Source organism: Cyrtonyx montezumae, unplaced genomic scaffold (genome assembly GCF_038088225.1).
Source record: "Cyrtonyx montezumae isolate F1298 unplaced genomic scaffold, pur_monq_1.0 scaffold_7, whole genome shotgun sequence".
NCBI lineage: Eukaryota > Metazoa > Chordata > Aves > Galliformes > Odontophoridae > Cyrtonyx > Cyrtonyx montezumae.
Genome location: NW_027072078.1, coordinates 3,901,679 through 3,926,530, shown reverse-complemented (window position 1 = coordinate 3,926,530; position 24,852 = coordinate 3,901,679). Strand labels below are relative to the sequence as shown.

At 45.7% G+C, this 24,852-nt stretch overlaps 1 protein-coding gene across 1 annotated transcript in view; it reads right to left on the bottom strand.

Annotated features, from left to right (window-relative positions):
• ERBB4 (erb-b2 receptor tyrosine kinase 4) overlaps positions 1 to 24,852 on the bottom strand; it is a 474,646-nt gene that overhangs the window by 391,683 nt on the left and 58,111 nt on the right. The gene's annotated exons all lie outside the window — the stretch shown is intronic.

Below are 24,852 nucleotides of genomic sequence, written 5' to 3'. Positions count from 1 at the left end.
ACTGGAGACCAGCACGTAGCCGTGTGCAGACTTGAGACAAGAAAAATACTTGTGACTAAAGAATAAAATATGTCTGACTATCCAGGAACTGAGAAACTGGAGCAAGGAGAAAGACTGCTGCACAGGAGAGCACCCTGAGAACCACAAAGCAAAATAATGGCATGAAAGAAGTGAGGAAATAGTGGAGGATGTTTTTTTTCCTATACAAATAATACAAAAAAGTCAGCAGCATCACAGAGAGGGTCCCTTAGAGATGGCTAAGAGACCTGTACTCGTGCCTTGGTAAGAGAGTCAACAGGAATTTGCCCAGAGAGAATTTCACCCTGGAAGAAGCTGAGACGCAGCCTTTCAGGGCAGCTGGGGAGCCCACTTCCACAGGGGAGACGCACAAACTGAGCTTATTCTGCCCGAGAGAATAAATGTTAAGGGGACATTTAGCTGTTTACAGAAGACGACATGCATTCCTATAAATCAAAAAGGAAAAAATAGAAAGTGTTCAAAACAATACTGTCCCACACAAGAGGAAGGATATCAGAGTAATATCCAAGCCAACATGTTTTCCTGACATCTCAGGAACATCCGCATCAGGCAGCATCTCAGGTTTTTCCACTTGTAAATATATCTTTAACATCATAGCCTCAATTTTGTTCACAGAAAAAAAACTCAACTCTATAATTTAGTCCAATACTACTTCATAACATGGAAACCCTACATTTACTAATCAAAACTCAGCTGATGTACTTCAGTATGATCTCTTCTATACCACACTTCTAAGTACACAGCCAAGCACCATCTTTTCCCAAAGCTCAAAGCGTGAATGCATTTCAGTACAAAAATCACCCCCTCCAAAGGTGCTCTCCAGTCTTGGCCACGTAAGACCATGAAAACTTGTCAGTGACTCACTCTACCAGCCTTTAAAATCCAGAGAGCGCTCCACTCTTTTTACGCCCCTATAAAACTTGGGTTGTGACCCACCACATTTTGTCTGCACTGTCTCCAGGTCGTTCCACCAAGCCATTTGAGCTGCATGGCTTTCTGACAAAGAACTGGTGCTACTCATACATTTTGAAGGTTACTGTATCACTGTCTGCCATTTCCAACTGAGGAAAAAAAAAAACAACTTGAACCTTGAGACTTGAAATGGGACGCCAACTACAGATCTCAGAAAGCATACTGCAAGGGCTAGTCTGAAAGGAGAGCCAAGCCTGCCCGTGAAGCTACTCACTAGCCAGCTTCTACTTTGAGGGAAGTTCTTTGATTTGGTGAGCTTTGTTTTACATTTAATTTTTGATGGATATCAAAGCTGGAGAGATCAGAAGCAGGATTTCCTAGTTTAGTTTTTATTTTTAACGCTATCTCCAGTTCCACCACATAATCTACACTTTGAGGCCACCTGTAACCATCCCACAAATGTAAGCAGCCTATGATCACAGTCGATTGTGCAAATCTGTCCCATCTGCCCACAGAGCTCTTGCCTCCAAAGCTACTGGACTTACCTCCAATACACAGGACTCCCACAACCAACATGCTACCTTTCCCCACACTAGTCTCCTATCTCTTCATGAAAACACCACAATCTCCTCAGCTCAGCTCCACGTTTGCATCTGACGTGTATTGGTGCTAGTGAGATCTTCACCTAACTTCACTCTTCACAGCAGAAATACAAAGAGAATCAAAGGCCAAAGACAGGACAACCACTACACAGTAGAGCATCTTTATCAGGTCCAGATGCAGCTTAAAAGACAGTGCTAACACAGGCACATCACTCTACTGATGCTATTTTAAATAATGTCACTTGTATCAGGAGCCCCAGTCTCTTACAGGATACTTTGCAGAAGGAATGCAGGAACGTTTGACAACTACAAACGGCTGTGCCCACTACACATGCATGTAAAAGGGAAAAAAAAATCAATAATGTTTTTAAATGGGCATTCCCACTGGGCTTATCCATTTTTCTTCAAGGTGCTGAGCTGCTCTCAGCAGATCATCCCTTCGCACAGCTTTCTACCAAGGAAATCAAGACATCCAAAAGAAAATGAAAAGAGGCAGAAAGTCATTCAGTCAATAGACAACCAGCTGCAAGACCTACCAGAAATCCCCACTGGAGCACGTCACATCTCAAATCCAACATGGTTCTTTCTACTCTACATTTGATTTTTAATAATTGTAAACGTGCCACCGTGTGGCTGTACGGAAACACAAAGGGACTCAAAAGCAATAAAGCACCAGCTGCTTCTCAGTGGCTCAGTTTTTCAGTTCAACAACAAACTTCTTTAATATACAACTTAAAAGCTCTGTGTATTAAATCTCTGTAAATAGATACATCCCAGAGTGGACACTTCCAGTCCTCGTGCTTAGAAACAGACCCAAAAAGTGCATTTCAGCAAGCAATGATACATTATATTTAAAAGTATGTACACTCACATATATATGTAGGTGCATACCTACATATGTGTTTCTATAGATATATCTATGTTTATATATGTATAAATGTACATGTGTACAAGTATGTATATATTTTATACATACTTATGTGCATGTAAAAAAAAGTTTATCGTAGATCATAGCCCAAAAGAAAGTCTGTGGGTAAAAGCCTTCCACATATACAAGACCCAGAAGCACAGACTACAGGGTGCGTGGAAAAGCTCACCTTCTCCAGAGAAGAGGAGAAACAAGGGCTACCATTGGCTATCACTGAAAGCTGTTCAACTTTCCGCCCCCTAGCATGTTGTCCTCACAGTTTCAAACCTCATTTCCCACTCTAAACAACTTGATACTGTAATGCAACATAGCTAGCTGAGAGAAACTGCATCTGATAGAAATAAAAACTAACCACACCTATTAAAAGCAGTATCATTTTCCCCTTTGTTCTTAACCCAAGTAGGCAATCCTTGTTTGTTCTGCTGTTTCACAGAGCAGCAAAGGGGTAGAAGAGCAGGAGGCGTATCGTGTCTCACCCCAGCCAGCAGAGCATAGGAAGCAACATCCCAAAGCGCTGCATCTCTCTGATGCCATGGAAGCTCTGATTTCCAGCCTGCAAGCACTGGGAGTCCTCAGAGTGTCCCAAAGATAAAACAAGATGCAAGATTTAGTTGCAGAGCCATGGTCACTGACAGCACTTCTTGGAAGAGATATTAAACTGTAAACCTTGGCAGTGTAGCCAGACTCTTGCTATCAGAGATCAGGGTGAATGAAGCCTATGGCCATATTTTCTGACACTTCAGTACCACTGGCCTAACGCTTCCCTGCAAACGTCCAGTATTCTGACCCTGAGAGACAGAGAGTGGGATTTGATAGATTTAAATGTGGTACAGGCTGGCAAAACTCCTGTTTGCTAATGCCTTTGAAATAAATAAACAAATAAATCTAATAAATAGCAGATTCTTGGCGCTGGCCTTCAAGGAAAATGTGAGCACTGCCAGGTTATTTCTAAAGGAATTAACTGATTCCACAAATCCATGAAAGCATCTCATAACAGTACTCCATTTATACTCCTTATTTCTTTAGCCTACTATATCTGTGTCTCTAAATCGTTTTCAAACCCCAATTTTTTTTAATCCTTCCAATTACTATGTAAAACGACTTCAACTCTTTGATGAACGAGCAGCAGATTCTGGAGTCTGGTGAGGATTTGTGGAGCGTCAGAGGAATCACGTGGCTCCCAATAGTTGAAAACAACCAGAAATAACCCATTTTGTTAGCAGCCTTGAAAGCGGTTGGGACAGTGGCTTGACGAGAGCAGAAGGGCTGGCTGGCCGTTTCTCTGTCCTCCCACTCCAGCAGACTTCACTGGCAACCTTTATAAATCTGCCAGTAAATTACTGTAAAAAGGAGAATATACTTCCTGTCTAAATAAACGATAGCTGACAAGTTCCTAATGGGCCTTGGACGTGGGAAGAGACTGGCTTTGTCCAACACACTGCGTGGCTTTTTCGCAACAAACAGAGGCTGCATTCACTCAGCCTCCTTATCTGCACCTGTCGTTGCTGCACTTGGCAGCTTTGCTGCGGTGGAAAGCCGTACGCTGTTCCCTTCCCAAAGCGAGAGGTCAAGCCTGCTCACAGGGCGTCACCAGGAGGCGGCTGCATCTCAGCATCAACCCCAGACCGGCATGGAAACTCCACTATCCTAACCCACCTGCCCACACCTTCCTGCGCTGGGCTTCAGCTTCCCACGGTGCTGTTTCCCTGTGGGCACATGTGAGTGCGAGCAACGCGTGGCTCCAGGCCCTGCAGCCCTCGGCTGGGCTCACCCTTGGTGATGCAACTTGTGTAGACAGCTTCCAGCTGCCCTCTCCGTGTAACTGTGCTGCCTACTGCTTCGGTGCCCCTGCAACGCCCCCGTGGGCAAAGAAGCCAAACAAAGTAACAGGAATCTACACGGTTGTTTTAACTGCCATAATTCTCCTGACAATAAGTGGAAATCAATCTTGCAAATGCTTTCACTCGAGTTGCCTTACCCTGAGAGGGATGTGTGGACCAAGCTGAGCAAGCCTTTGATGAATAAGAGAGGCCCAGAAAGTGAAAACGCTGGCAATTAGGCTGCCTTTACTTTATCAGCAGACCAGATACCGCTCTAATTATACCACACTCAGCTTCACACCAGCGTGGCCCTTTAAAAAGCCCTGCCTTTCACACATCATTAACATCGCTCATGTCATGTGCCAGTGCAGGGCTACAAAGGCAAGATAAACAACACTAATGCAATGCAACAGCTCCACTTAGAATATACACTCATTGTCAGCCCAGCCCTGCTCCCCGCTGAGCAGCATACACTCTAATCCACTGCAGCAGTTGCGGACAGGGCAAATGTCAAAGGACCCAATGAGAAGCACCTCAGAGAGCACTGACTTCTGTCACGGCAGTTGGCAAAGCACAGACATTGAAAATTTTGCCTGCAAACCGGTCAGAGCCACTTCTGTGACTGACAACACGTACGGCTCCTTCGATGACATCAACCATTTCACACTCTCTCCACAGTCACCTAACTAGAAGTTCCTATTTTCAAGATTTAGCAGACTCCATGACAGTCGTGGGAAAGGAAACCTACAATTTAGGAGCCTCCCACCAGGAGCAGATGTCACCCTCAGGAGGTTTGCAAAAATCTTCATCAAGATAGCTCAAAAAGCATCTGCAATTAGGAGAAGGGATGAAAAGAATAGCTACACCCCTCCTATTAATGTCAGCTGGAGCTAGCTTAATCTCCAGGCACGTCTTCAAGAGCTACTCCCACAATTCTTACTCCATTTTTCCACTGCTCACCATACTTGTTTGGAAATGATAGCAATTCTGGCTTTGGAAGCACACCCTGGTTACAAACCGGGGCACAGTCACTAAGACAGGGATGATCGCACATCACCTCGTCTCGCAAACAGGTTGTCCTGCCTGTGATCCCAGACCTCCAAACTGAAACGGTGACATCCCGGTGTCACGAACTCTCAGCACCTCACTTTGGCTGTGGGTACACTTGAGCGCAGCGTGTCACCATACCCCGTGCTCCTCTATTTCTCAGCATGTGACCTGTCACAGACAGCTCCTCCTTGTTCTCAAGCCCACACCAACGCTTCATTATTGTTCAGAAATAGGAATTGGTATGGTAATACAGCTGATAAATAATAAAATAAGCAAATAATAAAACACGTAACGCAATCTGAATCTGGCGGCAAATTCTGCTTTAAAGAAAATAGGAAATTGTGTCTCGGGCAACTCCACTTCTCTGTACCGGTTCTCCATGTTTTCTTCCCCAGTCTAATCTGCTTTACTCCTAGGGTGCCTCTTATCTGACTTCACGCTCCCCCTTCAGCCCTTGCCCAGCCTTCGGCGTGTCTGTGAGTGAGCTATTCTCGTTTGAGGTGAATCGCCAGAAAAAGACTAGGAAATATATTTTGGAAGGAAGAAATCCCTGCGTACGCACGTATCGTCATCACTCAGTGAAGCACAATATCAACCACAGACCACTGGGGAAGGAGAATAAGCTCCTGCCAAATACCCTAATACAACGGGAAAACCATCTTCCCTTAGGCATAGAACTTGGAATTTCCACCTGATGTCCTGTTTTGGAGCCTAATAAATTAGAAACACTCATTTTCTTCAGGAAGAAACAGAATTAGTCCAATCCTGAAACAAAGTCAGCACTGTCTGTTCCACCTGAAGCCAAGTCCTGCTTTGGAAGGATCTGCGCAGCCTCCAAATCCAGCACTGCTGGTTCCCCACCATTGACAGAGTGCAAGGTCCGGCCGTGGGACAGCCAACCCCCACGGCCCCACTGGGAAGGGATCTCTGTTTTGCTGGGAACTGACCAGAAGCAACACCCAGCCCCAAAACATCTGGCCTCCAAAAGCAGGTGCTCTTCCAAAATGTGAAATCTGGTGTTTGATCTAAAAACACCCACGTAGTGCTGAGGGCAGAGCACCTGGATGATAAACGTAGGCTTCCTCACGTCCCCACTGCCATCAGTGTTGCCCAGGCTAAGCCCCCTCTGCAACCCCTCCTCTTCAGAGCCCTTCTGAATCAAGAATGTGTTTATAACGAACACTTCAATTTCATACTCTTTCATTAGTAGCTGGGAACTGAAAACCATTAAAACAATGGAGTAAGCTATACAAATGCTATTTTGTTTTCCAGAAACTACAGGTGAATTTCCAATCAAACAAAAATGGTACTGCGATGCCTACTGCGACTCTTCCAGACTTCCACTGAAATTCACAACGCAAGCTCCCCATCACAACTGAAATGGACGTGTGTCAAAAGGAAGCAAGGACCAGTTTGGCAGCACGTGGACAAGAAAGAGCCTTTTTGACACAGTGAGCCCCACAATCCAATCTGTGTCATCAATGATCACTTTGCCACTCAGAGAATATGGGCAGCACAGAGGGGAAGGGACTGCATTAGAACAACAAGAACATCTCGTGTGAAAGCAGTGAACTTTCAAAGTGCTTCAGAAACTCTGAGTATTATTTAGTCAATCATATACCACGGAGCTGCCCCCAGAGCCGAATGTCATTTTGATAAATTAACTTGCAAGATGCGGAGCACAGTAAAGTCAAAGCCAGACCAAGGCTGGACCACAGCAATCGCACCCGAGTGGTGTGAAACTCTCCTCGCAATAAAAGTCACGCTCGCTACTGGTTAACGTTTAAATAATTCTGATCAAGGTCAGCAGTTGCATAATGTGCTTGGGCTCCTTCTGTGGTTGCTGGGAACAGGAGCCCTTCTAAAAGCATCGACCTGTGGGGAACACCCGCTGCACCTGTGAGTGCAGCTGAGGACAGCATCCCTGAGAAGGGGACAATACGTTTTCAAGGAATAACTTGCACAGAACGTGACATTTCATTCACCTGACTTTTTCCCCGAGCTGAAGTTATGCTGCACCACGCATGGAAAGCAAGACGTGCTGCAGGCAGGGTGGCACTGATTTCACTTGGGGAGCAAAGGAAGATCGCTGGGAGGACAGCACATACACCTGATAGCTTCTCCACCTCCTGGCTTTTCTGTGTCCTGCACTTAAGTACGAAATGAGGCTGATATATTTTCTAAGGTTTCCCAATGCTGTTTGTGATGAAAATAACCATTACATCAGATTATTTACTCGAATAAGACTGCTCCAGAGGGATGCCATTAGCCTCTGCTTTGCACAGTTTGGATTTTTGCAGCTACTCTTGGCTGGGGAATGTGGCTGCTGAAATACCCAAAAGCAGCACAACAGCATCAATCTGCCTCTTGCATTTTTATCTAACTTTGCTAAATGAGCTAGCCAATAAGTAAATAAATAGACAAAATAGTGAAATTAATCCTTGCAGAGTCACAATAAAGCCCTTCTCGCACTCTTTCACAACAATATCATCCTCACAGTGGGGTTACTGTTTCCCAATGGGAACGATACCAAAGGCAGTGGCACCTGCACAGCCGTGGGACTTGGCTGGCTGCGCCCAGCCCCTTCCATGCCAGTCTGCATCTGTGCTGCCACATCAATGCATGGTGCCTGTGTCAGCTCCCAGGAAGCAAAACAGGGCCTGGTGAGCAGCAGGAGGAGGATGGTTTGCTACGCAAACACGAGCTTTGCCCCCATACCCTTGCAGGCTGACAAGGGATGCCTGTCGCCTCTCCACGCGAGGGTACTGCTACACTGTGGTCTGCCTCTCCACTATTTATATCCATTACAGAAAGCTGGTTTGGGAAGATCTTGGGCTGCCTTGCCTGCGCAGTGAGGCTGTGAATGTCCCCTTCCTGGAAGCGTTCAAGACCAGGCTGGACGGGGCTGTGAGCAACCTGGTCGTGTGGGAGATGTCCCTGCTCAACTCAACCCTGCTCATTTCAAATAAACAAGAAAGCTGGATGCTGCCATGCTGGAGTGACCCATGAGCCAGGATTTGAAGGCTGACTACAGCTTGGTTTAAGCTACTGAGTAGGGAATAATAGCTTTAATAAGCTTTGTTGAATCGCAGGCACAGCATTCACCCATAGATTTGGGTTCTGAACAGTTCACAGCTCTAAACCTCTTTAAAGGCAGCAAGAGGCTTGTATTTGTGCAACAGCTTTAAAGAGCCAACATTTGTTTGAGCTTATAAACATACTTAACTGTGTTCTTCAAACACCAGTTGATGAAAACAGCGCTTCACAATTAAACTAGCATATATTAACATGTATTAATTTCCTCTCGCTCCTTAGGCTTAGTCTCAGGGTGACGAATGGACACAAAGACATCAGCCAGCTCCTGATGCCAGGCTGCAGATGCCCTGCAGGTGCATGCAAGCAACCCCCCAGGCACGCAGACACTCACTCCTCCACAAGATCAGCCCCCCCTCAGCTGGCAGTCACCCCCTTCTGCAGCAGTTTGCTTTCTCAGGCATCCCTAAGCAAGATGAATTTTTCAAGAACTAAAGGAAGAGGAGAACACCTCTTGCCAGGTAATCTGAAAACACCTTACACCTGCAAAGAACCCAGATCACGTTGAAAAACCTTTGATACGCTTCGGATCACATGCACTGATACCCAAGTATGAAGCTTGCCCTTCCTGCACTCAAGAGTCTGAAATACACCTTTCTGTGCTGCCTCCAGTTCATCACTGTTTGCAGAGCAAAAATGATCCAGCACGTAGTGCCAAAAACACTTCCAACAGCAGCAAGCAATGAAGGGAAAAGGTGTTTCAGAAGCGAAAGGAAACAGCACATTTCTGAATAACGACACGGCGCATGCTGGAGAGGAAAAGGGAATGGAAACTGTTTTCTTTCCCCTACAGCCAGGAAGAGCGGAGAACTTAACTCTATCACTGTGAGCAGCCTTGCTTCCCAGACAGCACCACAAATTGCAGTCACTGAAAAACGTCCACTTGTAGATGGCTGGAGTAAATCTTGTCTCCAGGAAAGAGAATGGCAGAAAGTTTTAAGGCCTCACTGAAGGAGTCACAAGAGTATGTTCTCCCCTTCCTTTAAACTACCAAGAGGACGATAAACCTGACATATAGCATCATGTGCAAAACCAAATGCTTCCAGCCAGCAAAGTACTGCAATGTAAACTTAAATATTTGATCCCTAGGAGCAGCCACATAACAAGATAAGGGAACATACCTACGAGTGCAGAGTAAACTCATAACCACATCATCTACAATTCTGCCCCCGAGCTCCTCTATTTCAATATATAAAACAGAAAGACAATTTCCATACAGCTTTCACGTCAGAACTTCAACAAAAAAATATCATAGCCAAATGAATGCATTTTATCCCCACTTGGTATGTTATTTCCTATCTTGTATTGCAGAGTTTCTTCTTATTTCCCCTGACGGAGGCGGTATCTTCCTCCACCAGCTCCATCAAGGAGCTCCCTGGCCTACAGCTGTGAAACCTCCCCGGCCACTGCACCAACAAAGAGGAAAGGTCTGGACCCGGCTGCTCCTCACACAACCCGTGAAACCCCACTTATTAGCGGCAATAAAGAAGTTATGTGAAATCAGGAGGAGCATTGCCTTGTTCCCAATTAAATCGACAGCCATTTCATCACTGACCACGGTGAGATAAGGACGTGGGTCACTGTAATTAATTTCTTTCTTCCTTTTTGAAGTTCGGGCTGCGATATATCAATTTACTGTTCATCTGACAGGACATTCCAGCTGCAATTTATTTAATGAGGAGAATCAGAGGAAGAAGCAAATGAGGCAGGACAGCAGCAGAAGAATCATGGCAAGCTGAAAAGGGATGAAGAAAGCAGAGATGTGATTATCTCACTACATGTCTGCAACGAGAACCGCAAATGCGAGCAAAAAGAATGGCTGCAAGGAACAGACAGAGGTGTAAGATGGGAAGCAGTCAGTTTTCGCCAACCAAAATCAAATCAGGTGGATTCAGTACGAGTGTTTTCAGAGTATCTTGTAGAAAAGCAGCAATAAGCAGAGAGGAAGGCAAGCAGTAAAACACTGCACAGTGAAAAGACAGCACAGAAGGAGACCTCCTCCCTCATCCCATCACAACACATTGGAGAGAAACATCCTAGCACAAGAAAGGCAGAAATAACCAGAGCCACTTCTTTTTCCCTTGAAAAATAAAGATGTACTGTGGGGAGGTGTAACCCCCGGCTGTCCTGTCCTAATACTGAACACAGCCACATCAAACTGGCCACCTGTTTTAACTCCTATGAAGAATGCCCATTCCACAACCACGCAGTAGGGCCAGTCTGGACAGATGAGGGCACGCATGGCCATTCAGTAGGCATCTGACATTACAAGCTCTCTGTGTGCAATCACAGTAATTTACCAGCTTTTGTACTGGGGATGGCAAGCATGTTCCATTTTGGGTAAGCCAATATACCAAAATCTGATCTTCTATGTTACAGTATCAAGCAGCGGTTACAATAGCACCAGTCAGAGGCTCTGCAGTTTTCACCCTCAGAGAATGTCCTCCACTTTCTAAGAAATATATGTGCTATTCAGCTCTTTGATTTATTCAGGTTATACCAATTCAAGCTGATTGCAGCCTACTGAAATGGCAAGCATTGGACACACATTTAAATTTAACCATCTTTTGTGACACAGCTATAAATTCAGACTAGCTCCAGGACCACTGTTCATCTCTAAACATCACTTCACAGCAAAGCTCTACGTCACTGAATCAAAAGCAGAAGGCCACCTAACGCAGCAAAGCCCACAGTGAGACCGACAAGACCACCCACCAAACACGCGGGGGCTAGGGGTGCTCCTTGCACATCCCACCACCCAAGCAGCCAAGTGCTGCTCCCCACCAGCACCACACGGAGTCCTCTGCAAACCCAAAAGGCACTTTATGTGTCGCCCTTCATTCCAGCTTCTGCTCAAAATGCACACTGAGCCCAGAGGCCCTGTCCGAGTCCTCCTCGGCAGCGGTCAGCAGGCTTCACACAGACAGCTTCCAGGGGCAGCACGGGGAATTTCCACACCCCTCTGTGACTGCAGCATGAATACCACGAAAAATGTATTTATCTTCAGATGTTTGTCCCCAGAGGCACATTGTTTCCTCCATGCAGCTCATGGAGCTATCGGGACATCACAGACAAATGTTCTCCATTACGAGTGCAACCAAGCCCATTAAAAAGAACAAAACACGGCACCTTACATTTCATACGTATGTTTTCACATATGCTACAGTTCTGCAAGTTCAAGAAGCAAATAAATCAGAACTTCACATTGGTTTCAAGGCAAGAACACCCTAGTGGAGAATTTACTTAGTATGCAGTGTCCAAAGCCCACAGCGTGCCAGACCACTTCCCAGGTCTGCTCCTCCCACAAATCAGCACTACGCACAGCAGGGTGCATGGGAACACAGGGATGATGTTCAGTAGCTCAGTCATTATGGTAGCTCAGTGACCATACCACTCCAGGGATGGAGGGCAACCTGGTTCCAGCACCACACCACACTGTCAATAAAGAAATTCCTCCTAACATCTAATCTAAATCTCCTCCTCGTCCTGTTGTAAGAAGTTGTTCCTCTCTCCTGTTTGGAAGCTCCCTTCAAGTACCATAAGTCTTGAAATGAGGTCTCCCCAGAGCCGTCCCTGAGTTTTAGTGTAGATGTTTCTGTGTGTTATTGCACTCCTGCACACCACTGTTCCAAGGAGCCCACACATCATCGCAATGCCCAGGCACTGGAAGATCACTAAATGCAACCAGACTACAAAACAAACAAAAAAAAACCTATAACAAATCATAGTAAGTCAAGACATATACTGCCTCCAGTTGCACTGCAAATGCATTTAATAGCAGGGTATTAGATGGGAAAATCTTCCTTAGAGCACAGTAGATGAAAGTTTATATACTCGTGCATAAAAGCTAAGGATAGGTTTTGCCTGATTTTCATAAAACCACAGTCCTCACTCTGACACTATCATCTCACCCACTTTTCTTCCCAGCTAGCAGATCACTTAACTCCATTATCTTTTCTCACAAAGAGGTTTATAATAAAGGAGCCACTGAATGTCTTTGTGGGAGGTGTAGCTAATAAGGGAACGCCACCAACCAGCATTCACGTCTTCATCCGTTCTGTTTACAGTTGGTAAAGAAAATGGCAGAGCAATCCCCCTGTGCCACATCTCCTCCAGCAGCCTTCACTGACAGCTCACCTCTGCCCAGCCCTCCTCCTCCTCGCAAACCAACACCACAGACATTGCAGTGCGTACAGGCAAACAGCAAACGCTTTCTGTGCTGGGAACAGGCGAGACGTGCTGAAGCCAGGAATGAGGTGAGCTAGTGCTATCTTTAATCCCTACTGGGTAAAATGGTAGAGACAGTGAGGATGGAATCAGCAGCCTCAGACCAGCGGGCAGACAGACGTGTGATTCATTGTTCCAGCACAGATCCTCCAAACCGTCCCTGACAGTTCTCCCAGGGACTGTCCACCCTCCCAGGATCTCATAAACAGGTTCTTATGCCAAAATCACCCAGGCCCATAACGGAGCAGGGAAAACACCCTCAGCCATGCAAGTCCTACTAACGTTTCTGGACAAGTGCAGATTTACCCTTATGCCTGAAGAGCTTCCACTGTGGATCATCAGCAGTGCCAGAAAGTAACCACCTCTGAGTAACACTTGGAATTAATTGCTGAAAGGAGATTAGTTAGAGAAAGAGAAGGACCGCACCACAAGCACCGCAGCTGCCAAGCAAGAGGAATGTAAGCTCTGATGGCAAAGGCAGCACCCATCAAGCAGTACAGCCAAGATACTCACACAATGCAGTACAGCCAAGCCCTGGGGATGAGATCCTGTGGAAATACCCTCTCAAATGCCATGCTGGCTTTGCTATGGAGCTAAATGTCACAGAGACGCGGAGAGAACTTCTTCCTCCAGCAACACAAGAAAGCAGCAACTGAGTTTTCCCCAGGGGAAAAGGCACCCTCAGGAGATGATGGCTCACACTGGCACAACCACCACCCTGGGTTCGCTGCTTGAAGGACTGAAAAAGCCCCTCTGGAGCACCCCATGCTGACTACAGAAACGTCATGGCTTGGAAAGAGCAGGTCAGCTGAGCTCAGCTCAGTTTTCCACCTAGATGCTCCTGCGAGCAGCGCGTTCTCAAAAACTAAATTTAGTAACTTCGCACAGATTTGTCGACAGTTGGCTTTCCGTGCCCAAACTTATTAAAACATAAAAAGAGAAAAGCCAAGTGCTTACTAAGAAAAATACCCTTTATGCAATCACTCAAGGGAAAATATAAAAATAAAAAAAGAGCCTCTAAACCTTGAGCAAAGCACAACCAGGTGCTTCATCACTTTTGAGGGACCACGTGGATCTATTGCGGTCACAGCTCTACCGGCAGCGACCTCTCCAGTATCTGCCTCTTGCACATCCCCCTTTCAGCACACAGAGCCTCTGGGTCTGGTGCAGCACCCCAGGGTCTGGCGTAGAGGCAACTCTCACTTCCCCTCCCCTGAGTCCTTCTCCTCTGTTTTGCCCCTTACCCTTCTCTCTGTTTTTTCCCCTAAGCTTTAATAGCTCTTTTTTCCTTCCCTCTCCCCAGAACAAGTCCAGCCAGCACATTTCACTCACCCAAAGGCTATTTTCTGCTCAATAGGAACATGGGAGTAGGCCCTATTAAGATATATTTACTTATATTATTCAGCAAGCTTCTATCTTTGTAAGCTGTGAATTTGTCCATGCAGAATATAGTCCTTGATAACCAAGGGAGAAAAAGTTGCAGCTTCAACTGTGACTCAAGGAACTCAACTTGTTTACAATGGTAGGTGCTCCTTGAACATCTCCCTCCTTAAGAAGTTTGCAAACCAACATTTCTGAGCACGCATTTCATTGCTTATATGGGGGTGTCTCAGCAAAAACAGGTTCTGGACAGCCCACTACCACCTCACATTTCTGTGTTGTGCTAAGAGGATGCCACAGCCAACGATGCTAAACAGCTACTGGAAGGAAGAAAGCACTACAACTGAATACCAAAATCTCAAGTCAACTGAATATTGATTACATTTTTTTAATGCTGCACTTAAAACTGTTGTTGGTCACTTCCTGGTACCACGCTGCGCTGGTAAGTGCTGAGGCTCACGCACCAGCACATCCCACTCTGCACTGCAGTTCCCCATTGCAGCATGCCTCCAACTACTACCCAAAAATTGAGTGCATCTACAGGTGCAAACATCTGCGCTGCTCGCTGTGCTCAACCTCCAGCCCATCTCAACTTGGCAGGACTATGCAGCCCACCTCCTGCTGAGCAGCTAGGTCATCACAGCATGTAGACATCTACAAAACTCAGTCCTGCTTCCACTGAAGACAGGGATGGAAGGGAGGGATGCACGTACAACATGTTTGAACGGGGATGTGCTGAGCCACAGCACACAGCTACACTGCCACACTGGAGCTGGGAGCTATCTGTGACCGCCTCAGCAGGGCCTCTCGTCAGGAGACTTATTTACTGAAACAGGGCATAATACATCTCGTGTAACATCATTTACTGCACAATTTCACAGCACTTCTAGAAAAACTCATCCTGGTGCCGCTGTGATTACCAGCCACGGTCTCTGCGTCTGTCTTTACAGTTGGATGCTGTTCCGTGCTATTTCATCTGTAATTGTAACAGAGGAGAAATCAGTTGTTTCATTTGATTTTTTTGTTTGCTTTTTTTTTTTCCATCCACGAAGGTAATACCACTACCCTTCCCATCATTTCATAACTCAACACACACAGGTCTTACGTTGATTCAATTACAGTGCATACTGATGGACCTTCTGATGCACAGAAGGAAAAAAACCCAGCCTACAATTGTCGGGCAATTCTCACCCTGCCTGGAGGTTTTCACAAGCTAGGTATCTGCATCCAGCAGTGAGGACAACTAACAAGCCCAGAAAATAATACACACCAAAGTGCTGAACGTGGATTTCCACAGTCTCCTGTTGGCTCACACAACCCCAATTCCACTTTCCAGCAATTCAGTGAAGGAGAGGCAAGGTCTGGAAAGCACTGCTTTAATTATTGCCATCAGTCTCAGAGACAAGGCACTTAAGAGCTTTAGCTGCTGTAAACACTCCCTTGATAGCAGATAAGGAATCTGCTGAAAGAGGACTTACTGAGGGGGAAACCTCATGGGCACACACACCAGTTAATCACAGCACTGGGTGCCAGGGCATTGCCAACTCAGCCGTGGGGCAGCACTGAACGGGCACAAACGGTGGCAAAAGGGCATGTGAAAAATACAAGCCAGCTGCACCCTGTTGTAGTGACCCCAGCATCGATGGAAGTCCACCAGGGATGCATTTGGAGCGATGCCATTCATCTCTTTCTAAGCAGCTCTTTCAAATATAGCCAACACAATACAGAAGGAATCGAAGTTAATGTATGAACGTAATCCTGCAATAAATTACAGCTGGGGGAAGGCCCAAGGAAAGACCATACAATTAGGACAAAACCGCCGTATTTCAGTGAATCCTCTCCCAGCCAAGGGAGCCCCAGAGCCACAGGTAGTTTCTCCACATTTAATAACCCTCTATGGATTTTTCTTCTATGAAAGTGTTCCTTGCCATATTTCAAAACATGTCATCGATTTGAGTGGTGTTTAAATGAACTCGAGAACTCAGGCTTAAAGCTGTCACCAACATAAATAATTGATGGATACTGCCGATGAGTTGTGCCCACTGCTGTTAGCCATTAATTTGGCCCACGCCGTTCACTGCAGACAGACGAGGCAGCTCTCCTGCAAGAAGCAGCCAGACTTGGAGGCATTCGGTGCCCGAGGTCAACCAGTGCTCTCAGCAAACACAGCCCAAGCTCCTGAGCTCCACAGCCAGCACCTCTGCACCCCACAGAGCCCCAGGAACACAGGGACAGAGCCACATGGGAAATGGGTTACTCCATTTGTCTGTACTCGCCTAGAATCACAGAACCGTTTGAGTTGGAGAAGACCCCAGAACCACAGAATTCTAGGGGTTGGAAGGGACCTCTGGAGATCATCTAGTCCAACCCCACTGCCTAAACACGCTCCCTAGACCGGGTTGCACAGGTAACACCCATTCTCAATGGCTTTTCAAACCTTTATCATTTGAGAGCAACACAAGAACTCCAGCGCAAAACTCAAAATTCAAGGGCAGGCCATATGAATATACATGTATTTTTAACCCCTGGATGCATTTAGTGGACATGCTGGCAATGGGTTGATGATCAAACTGGATCATCTTGGAGGTCTTTTCCAATCTCAATGATTTTATGGTCACACATTCCCACACACAGCAGATTTCAGTGAAATGATAATAAAGAGGGAACTCTTTCATGGACCTCAGTGGCACTTATTTTTATTTCTTTTTTCAAAGGTAAGCAGATGAAGATGAATGCTGCTAAAGAGGGAGAGCCACCAGTTTCTGCTCCAGCCAAGCTCGCCAATGATGCATCTGCAGTGATTCACATGCAGAGTCTGACTTTTTTGTTTTTAATGGAAAGTTTAAGAAGTTAAACCACAGAGCCAGGCTCTAAAATAAGGGCATCACAGAAACATCACAGTGCATCTCTAAGGGCTCAGGAAACCAGAGCCTGAGCTCTGTGCCTGCTACCCTCACCTGTCCCCAGCATCAGGGAGTGTTCCATCCCAGTTGTTTACAACCAGACCTCCTATGTTTACTTATTAAAAACAACAGCACGACACACTGCTGTCTCAATCCCCGACTCCTGCTAATAAAGCAGCCTCGTCAGCAGCCTCTTGGGCTGGGGCAGCCTGCTTTTATCGAGGGGAAAAAAGAAACATTGCAGAAAGGTACTAAAAAGGCTGATGAACAAACAAGCCTCTATTCTCCCTTGAGATTCCTCTTTTGTTTTTCACTTAAAAAAAAAAAGAATAAAAGAATCAACAAAACCAATTATTTTCTTCTACAGCTGAATCGGCTCCTCCAGTGCAGCACTCCCATTTATTACAGCAAAGCACACTGCCAACTGTTTACCAGGAGTGGCAAGAAGAGCTGCGTGGCTGTTCTGGATGCAAACAGGGCTGAGATGACAAATGTGAGGCTGGGAGCAGGCTCAGCTGGCCCTGGCAGGCAGGAAGATTCAGCACAGGGGGAGCCCAGCAGCTCTCCCACCATTTTCCACACACATATTCAAAGACAACTACTTTTGGAGCCAACTCAAGTACAGCCAGGAGGAATCAGCCCAAGAGGGGTGGGAGAGATCAGATCACCTACCAGCATGATTTCATACATAGATAGCTTTGAAAAACATAAATAATACACAACTTCCCATCAGAGCACCCAGCCTTCCCTCTACCACATGCAGCAGAGACACCAAACAGACATCGCAAAGGACTTACAAGACAGAGGTGGGTGGATGGGACCAATGACTGCCTGTGACAGACGATGTAAGCAGTCCATCTTGTTTGAAAACACACATTTCTACTGCAGGAAAAAAATGCTTTCATCCCCTGCAGAGGAGATCAGAAACAAGACTTGGAGCAGACTGATCTAGATGATGTCCCTGCCTATAGCAGGGGGTTGGAACCAGATGACCTTAAAGGTCCAACCCAAACCATCCTACAGCAGTGGTAGGACCAGAGACAGCTGTAAGTTGCACCAGGGGCAGCTCAGGTTGGATATTAGGACATTCTATAAGAGTGATGCTGTTGAAATGCACCCAAGGCCTGTACGCCTGCTGCAGGTCAGGTGCACTTCACATTTCATGCTCTAACGAATATTACGAGGTGCATAGCTTGTCTTGACTGGCCAGAGCTGCTCCATGTGAGTAAGGCTGCTATATTACTTTCAGGAGTAATTTAATCTATTTTGCAAAGGTTAGGACAAAATTAAGATGAAACAGACACTCTCCACACTTTTTTTTTTTAAAAGGTATTTGTAAGAAGTTATTGCAGCAATAAAGGAAAGGACAACTGTATGTCAGTAATAGAAAACAAATTGACATTCCTGCAGTGCTAAATGAGCCGTGCCATGCAGCAGAGCAGCCCTGTGCCCTGGTCGGAGGGGAAGCCCCGCCTGATGGAAACTTCTCATTGACCTCAGCCAGGCTGAGCCTCCACCTGGAGATGTGACATTTGCCTTCATGGCTGTTTCTTCATCAAACAGGGTACTTTTAAAACAAAATTACCGTGGCTGTATTACAGGTATAAGACATCTCACTTCAAGGGCATAAGCCAACCATAAAATGATGGACATGAGAAAGAAACTTCAGGTAGTCCTTGCATCCCTATGGCTCCAGAGATGCTGAGAGCTCTGCACAGTACTGCCTGCCCCTTCCCTGGCCTGTGGGACCTAGTCCTTTCCAGCCACCCCTTCTCTGCTGCTGCCTTCAGCCACACTGCAATGAGTCCTGTCCTCATTTCTGGCCCTCCAGACAAGACCACCTCAGGGAGGGGCTGTGATTTAGAAAGGCTGCCAGATACCAGCCCTGTCAGCCCCGCAGAACACTTGCCATAACCACATGCCTGGACTTTTCTTGGTTAGTGACACTCACTAGGGTCAGGAAACCACACCAACTTCCACCCATCGGCTCCCCACCAGCCTGCATGCCCACCAAGGGTTGAATCTGCTGCACAGAACCCAGCATTTCTCCTTCTCTTGGCTTTAACAAGAGACAAGACTCCCCCTCCCAGCACCACCTTCATTCAAACATTTCTATGTCCAGGGTGTGGCAGACTGCAGCCAAATGAGTCCCTCTGCAAAAGCAAAAAACAGAGTCCAGCTGGGAAGGCAGGGACCAAGTTACACAAGGCAAAGTCACGGACCATCACTTATAGCAGTGTTTCTGTGTAGTTACTTTCAAATAATTCATTATCCCAAGTTCTCTTTTTTCTCCCAGCTTGAAGATAATTCAGAAACAACTTGATTACATACACTTCCCATCAGTGAAAACTGCACCGGAGAAGAAAAAAACAAAACATGTTTAACTTGTTACTGTCTAGTGCTCAATTTCCTGATTTGATTTTTTCTTTTTTTTCCTCCAAGAATTTAATATAGCTTGTTAAGTAGCAATATAATCACGAACAGCAAGCAGAGAGGCCACTTTGACAGAGATTAAATCATCTCTAAACAAACCAGCAGCAAGCGTCAGGAAGAAAATGTGATCCTGCTGGAAATCCATTAGCTCTAAAATGGATACACTTACTAGAAAGGGCACTAATTAAACTAACTGAGGCACTGTAATGCTGCTCTGAAAGTAATGCCTCCTGTTTTATGATGATGGTCGACTGCATCAGAAGCAGATGTTGGTGGAATGCACTCCCCAAACTGTATGGCTGCTGGAAAGCCACAGCATCCATGAAGTCTGCTGGGGACAGAGGTCAGGACTTTCCAAAGCAAAGCTCCTAAACCCTCTGCACAGATCTCTCAAGCGAGGACACCAATACTTATACCTCTGGTGAAGCTCCTCATGAATGAGGAATCAAAACGAAGCCAACGGTATCTGCATGACTGCTGATACTGTTTCCTCCACTCACAAAACCACTTTTAATTAACCACGGTTGTAGTACTTCTACATTACAAACACAAGGAATAAGTGTTTTATTTATACAGCAAATTACAGACCAAAGGTTTCAAAACAAGCAAACATCCTACAGTTGTGTAAAAGCTTCACATGCATGAAGTTCCTTAAATACTGCAAAATCCTCTTACAACCCCTTTCTTATATTACCTTTCATTTTTTGATTGCTTTTACATACTGATATAATTTGTTATTACAAATATTGCCTACTCTCCATTGCTAAGCATCATTTCAACTGGCAGAGGTTAATCTGTGTACACACACCCCTCGAAGCAGCCAACATGTGTTCCCATGTGCCAGCAAAGTCATTCATGTAGCTGAGTCCTTCACTTTAAGATGTGAATTCAACTGCAAACAGTAGGAGTTCGGTTTCTGAGATACGTGGCACTCAAAGCAAGCCAAACCTCTGGGATCCCCCTACGTTACATTAGATTATACCACAGCAATCAAATCTTCATTACTCTTCAAATATTTATGTTAACATCAAGCACAGAAGGCCAACAGCAGCCAAATCGACCAACACAGACAGCATCTGTTCAGCAACAGATGCGTTGGAAAAGTATTTTGACTGGGCAGATTAAATGCATACTTACGTCTATACATTTATATAAATGAATACACACATCTTTAGGCACACAGACACTGAATCTTAGTACTAATTTCAGTGATGTCAAAAGAAGAAAACATAAAAGGACGCAGACTTGGAAAATGATATACTACAGAGAGAAGGCTTACAATGGGCAGGTGGCATTCTTCCTCAAGTCAAGTAAGAGGATGCCCAGTCACAGGAAAGGCTTATTCCTGAGGTCAAGCTCAACAACCATGAGATGGGTCCGGTGTGAACCACCCAAAACCAGAGCTGCCCAAAGGAAGGCTCTGAAATCCAAGCAGTATTTTTTTCCCCATGGTTCTGCTGTCTGAGCACTGCCAATATTTTTACTGCTCTTTCTTCATCTGTCACCCAGGGATCTGAGTCTGGAAGATCTGGGATGCCATCCATCTAACACAGAAGCTCTCCACATTTCTTCCAGAAAACCAGAAAGAGCACTTCCATCACATAGAAATCCTGGCCCAGAGCAGCCATCCCTTGCAGCTAGGCTGCAGAAAGTGACTGCAAGCTTATGAACTTGTACACAGTGTTTGTCTTAACAAAATGAATAATGCCGAGGAGTTCAGCAGGGCTGAATCCTGAGAGCAGTGTTCTTTCCGTAGACCATTGCTGACAGGGTAGAAAGAGCTCAGAATGCTCTGAGAGAAGGAACCAAGGCAGGCTGAGCTGGCTGCTGGGAGCTCAGCCCCACCACGGTGGCTGGAAGAGACCCATGCCATGTGCCAAGCAAGGTGGGGGGGCTTCAGTTGTATGGGTGGGTTGGGGGTCTGAATCAGGTAAAAGTGCTCTTTTAAGTGATTTTGCTTGGAATTGCCAGTTCTGTGATATCAATACAAAATAGGGCAAACAGAGCAAGAGGAAGTAATGAAAAGAGAACAGAAAGATTGAGAAAGCATTGGAAAATTTCCCATAGCTCTAGACCTTCGCTACAGCTGCTCCTACTTCTGGAACATGAAACACCATGTTATCATAGCACTAGCATCCCTTTCACAGCACTGTGTTCTATTTTGATTTTCTGTAATGCAAAACCTCCCCTAAACCAGAGTGGCTCCCTAAGGCTCTTTGGGACGTTTCTACTTAAAAGCAGAAGGGAGAGGTCAAGTCACCAGGAGAAACTATTTTGCAGAGGAGAGATGTTCACCTGCTGGGGGCGGCCATGGGCTTCCTTTCAACATCTGGAACGCTGCATCTGCGACAGCAAAATGGGCACTTCTTCAGTAAAATACACAGGCAAACTTCTGCTACAGCCAACAGAAATATATCAGTACAACTGAAAAAAAAACACATAGAGCAGCCATGCAGTGGTGGTCAGCCAGCCCTACCCTGGAGGTGCGCAGACAGCACTGCCCCCAGCTCCCCCCCATAGGGCTGAGCAGGGACACTGAGCCCACAGCCCCACATCAGGGGGAGAGGTCTCCAACAAGCTGTCATTAGCATCCTGTGCCCACTTGCCTCTGCTTTCTCAGTAACTAGGTCATTAGCTTCAAAAACACAGCATGTAGGGTAGGAAGAGGGCTTATAAGAAAAATAAACACATCTTTGTTTGCTCTGAAAATGGAAACTACAGGATTAAGGGTATCCGTATAAAAACTAATATTACAGGTGAGCTGGAAGCTGTTCTGTTTTTCAAATCAAGAGAGCGAAGACACAGATATGCACTGTGCCCTATTAATTCACTGGCTATTTGAATACTTCTCTCTCTTCTCTGCTGTTCACCACCCTTCTCTCATTTCCTTGCCCTGGCTGCTCATCGTCTCTTCGCAAGCAGCAGACTCTACATAGCACAGATTTCTTCCCCACTGTCTGCAAGCTTACCTTGCAACTTCTTGCTGCTCCTGGTTAGCAGCAAAGAAGCTTCTCAGCCTAAAATGTGACTAATTACAGGAGAATGAGCAAACACTTGGATTACAAGGATTGGCTCGCCCTCAGACATCCCAAAATCCAGCAGCAACTGGAAGCCTGAGGTAAAATTATGGAGTCTCAATCACACTTTGACCACACGCTGCTGTCCTCAAGGGCATTAAGCCTTGGTCACCAGCCAGGGAAAGGAAAAAGAGCCACAGGTTTCAAGGTACTACCCTACAAAGCTGCCAGCAGTGTGGTGACTGCTGCCTTCCCCCTCCTCTGCCATTATTTTGGTTATTCCTCCTTCAGTCATTTCCGAGTGAGCTGCCAAACAAACCCTCTAAGAACATAAGGACCTTACACGCTTTGTAATTCCTAAAGAAAACGTGGAGCACTCTTTAAGGACGTTACGTAGTTTGATTTATCTCTTGTATACTTGCACCAGGCTCCCAGAAACTGGCTCCACATCCACATGCTGCAGTGCTGTGCCCCCTTTCTTGCCTTCTGTAACTTTTACACCAAAATGCCCTCATCAGACTTTAGACCAGAGCTCTCCTTAAATCTAATGCTCTACGGAAGACAGCACTGCCCAACCCAGGCAGCTTCAGGCTCTTCACAAATGCAGGAGAGCTGCTTCTCTTTCCCTCTGAAGCAAAAACATCTTAAAACCAAGTGACAGCAACCCTGACCCAGACACAGATTTATTTTTTTCCAGCATGATTTGCAGACAGATGGAGCCACTATGTTATTGAGACCCCTCAAAGTCCTCACCTGGTTTCACAGTGGACCAACAGGATCAGCCCCCTGCCAAAACACTGGAACACAACTCTCCCATTAACCCCAGTTAATCTCCATTACCCACTCGTACCCTGGCAGCTGCAGGTGCACAGAGGCATTGAGCCCCAACAGCAGCACTCTGCTTCAGTTCAAGTCATGAAGAAGCCTTCCCCCTTTGCATTCGTAAATGATGCTTTTAAACCACTACCATTATTTTTTAATAAACTGCACTTGTCCAAAATGGCAGGGTATTAAACAGAAAATGACACTAATTTATGCAAAAGTAAATGATATAATTGCAATATTCATTTCCACCTCAAGTCAACATTCAAGGTGCTAACGGGGCCCAACATGGCTTGAATGGGAAACATCTGGCGGGCAAACCCAAGGAGAGAAGCTCGGCACTAAGAAAATGCAATGACTGTCAACATTCTTTGTGCCCCTGCTACACAGCTCAAAGCTCCCATCCGCAGCTCCACACACACACCTATTAAGAACTCCAAAATCTGCTTAGGAAAAATACCATAAAAGTTTCCAGGCTGCAGTAGGTTTGGCTTTTCTTCTCCTTTTCTTATTTCTTTGTTGTTTTTAACCATCTCAACACTCTCTCTGCATAAGAGACTGGTTTCTTCCAACAAAGAACATTCAGCATCTCTTGCTTATTTCAAGCAGACTCAATTATTTCGATTAGGAATTTCCTTTAAGTCGTGAAGAGTCCTTTGAGGGGAAGTCCTATACAGGGCTCCTCCGACACTAAGTGCTGCCTTTGCTGCCAGGTCCCCGCTATGTCAAACTGCTCTTTCCCAGCATCACCTCAAAGCCCCCTGACAGCAGCTTTGTTTTTCTGTTACCTTTCCCTCTGTGCACAAAGCAGATCTAGTGGCTGACACGAGATGACAGGATTACAGACACTCGCAGCAATAACGAGATGGACAATTAATGAGCTTCACCCTCCCGAGATAGCCCGGTATGATCTGCATAAACGTCACGCTGGACTGCAACTCAGCACAACACGTTTTGGCTTAATTGTGGGCATGAGTAAATCAGTCTGGTTTGTTCAGAGAGTTCATAGCTACATCACTAAAATAGTACCAATATTTGGAGCTCCCAAACTGGAGTGGTTGTGAGCACTGCTTCGGGACTTCCTGCAGAATGTGGGAGAAGACACAGCTCTGACTTGAGTCTCAAGAGCTACTCCCCAAGTTGTTCAGTGCCTGTGCCAAGTGTGGGCTCACTCAAATGCTATTTTGACAGCTTAAAACAAGAGAGACCACTCTTCACAAAGAAATTCAAGCCGCAGCCACTGATTCTAAAAGCAGCTCCTCCCCACTTTGTGTGCTGCCAATCTTAGCAACCCGCCCAAGTCTCAGAAATAAAGGAGAAAATAAGGAGTATGACAAGGCAGGATATTCTTTGAGTTGAATTGAATTTGATTTGTCTGTAATTCATAACAAAACACATTGGAAATATTTGGCAAAAGTGTCATGATCTTGGGAAGCACACCTCTTATTATTGTTATTATTTATTTAAACAAGTCAAGAGCAGAAACTAAGCAATTCACACCCAGTACATGAAATAGGAAACAGCTATTCATTGATTAAATTCATAACCATCTACTGAGCTCTGGTTTTAGGTATTTAGGAGAATCAATTCCAAAATCCCACGGACCTGGGGTAAGAACTGGAGTGC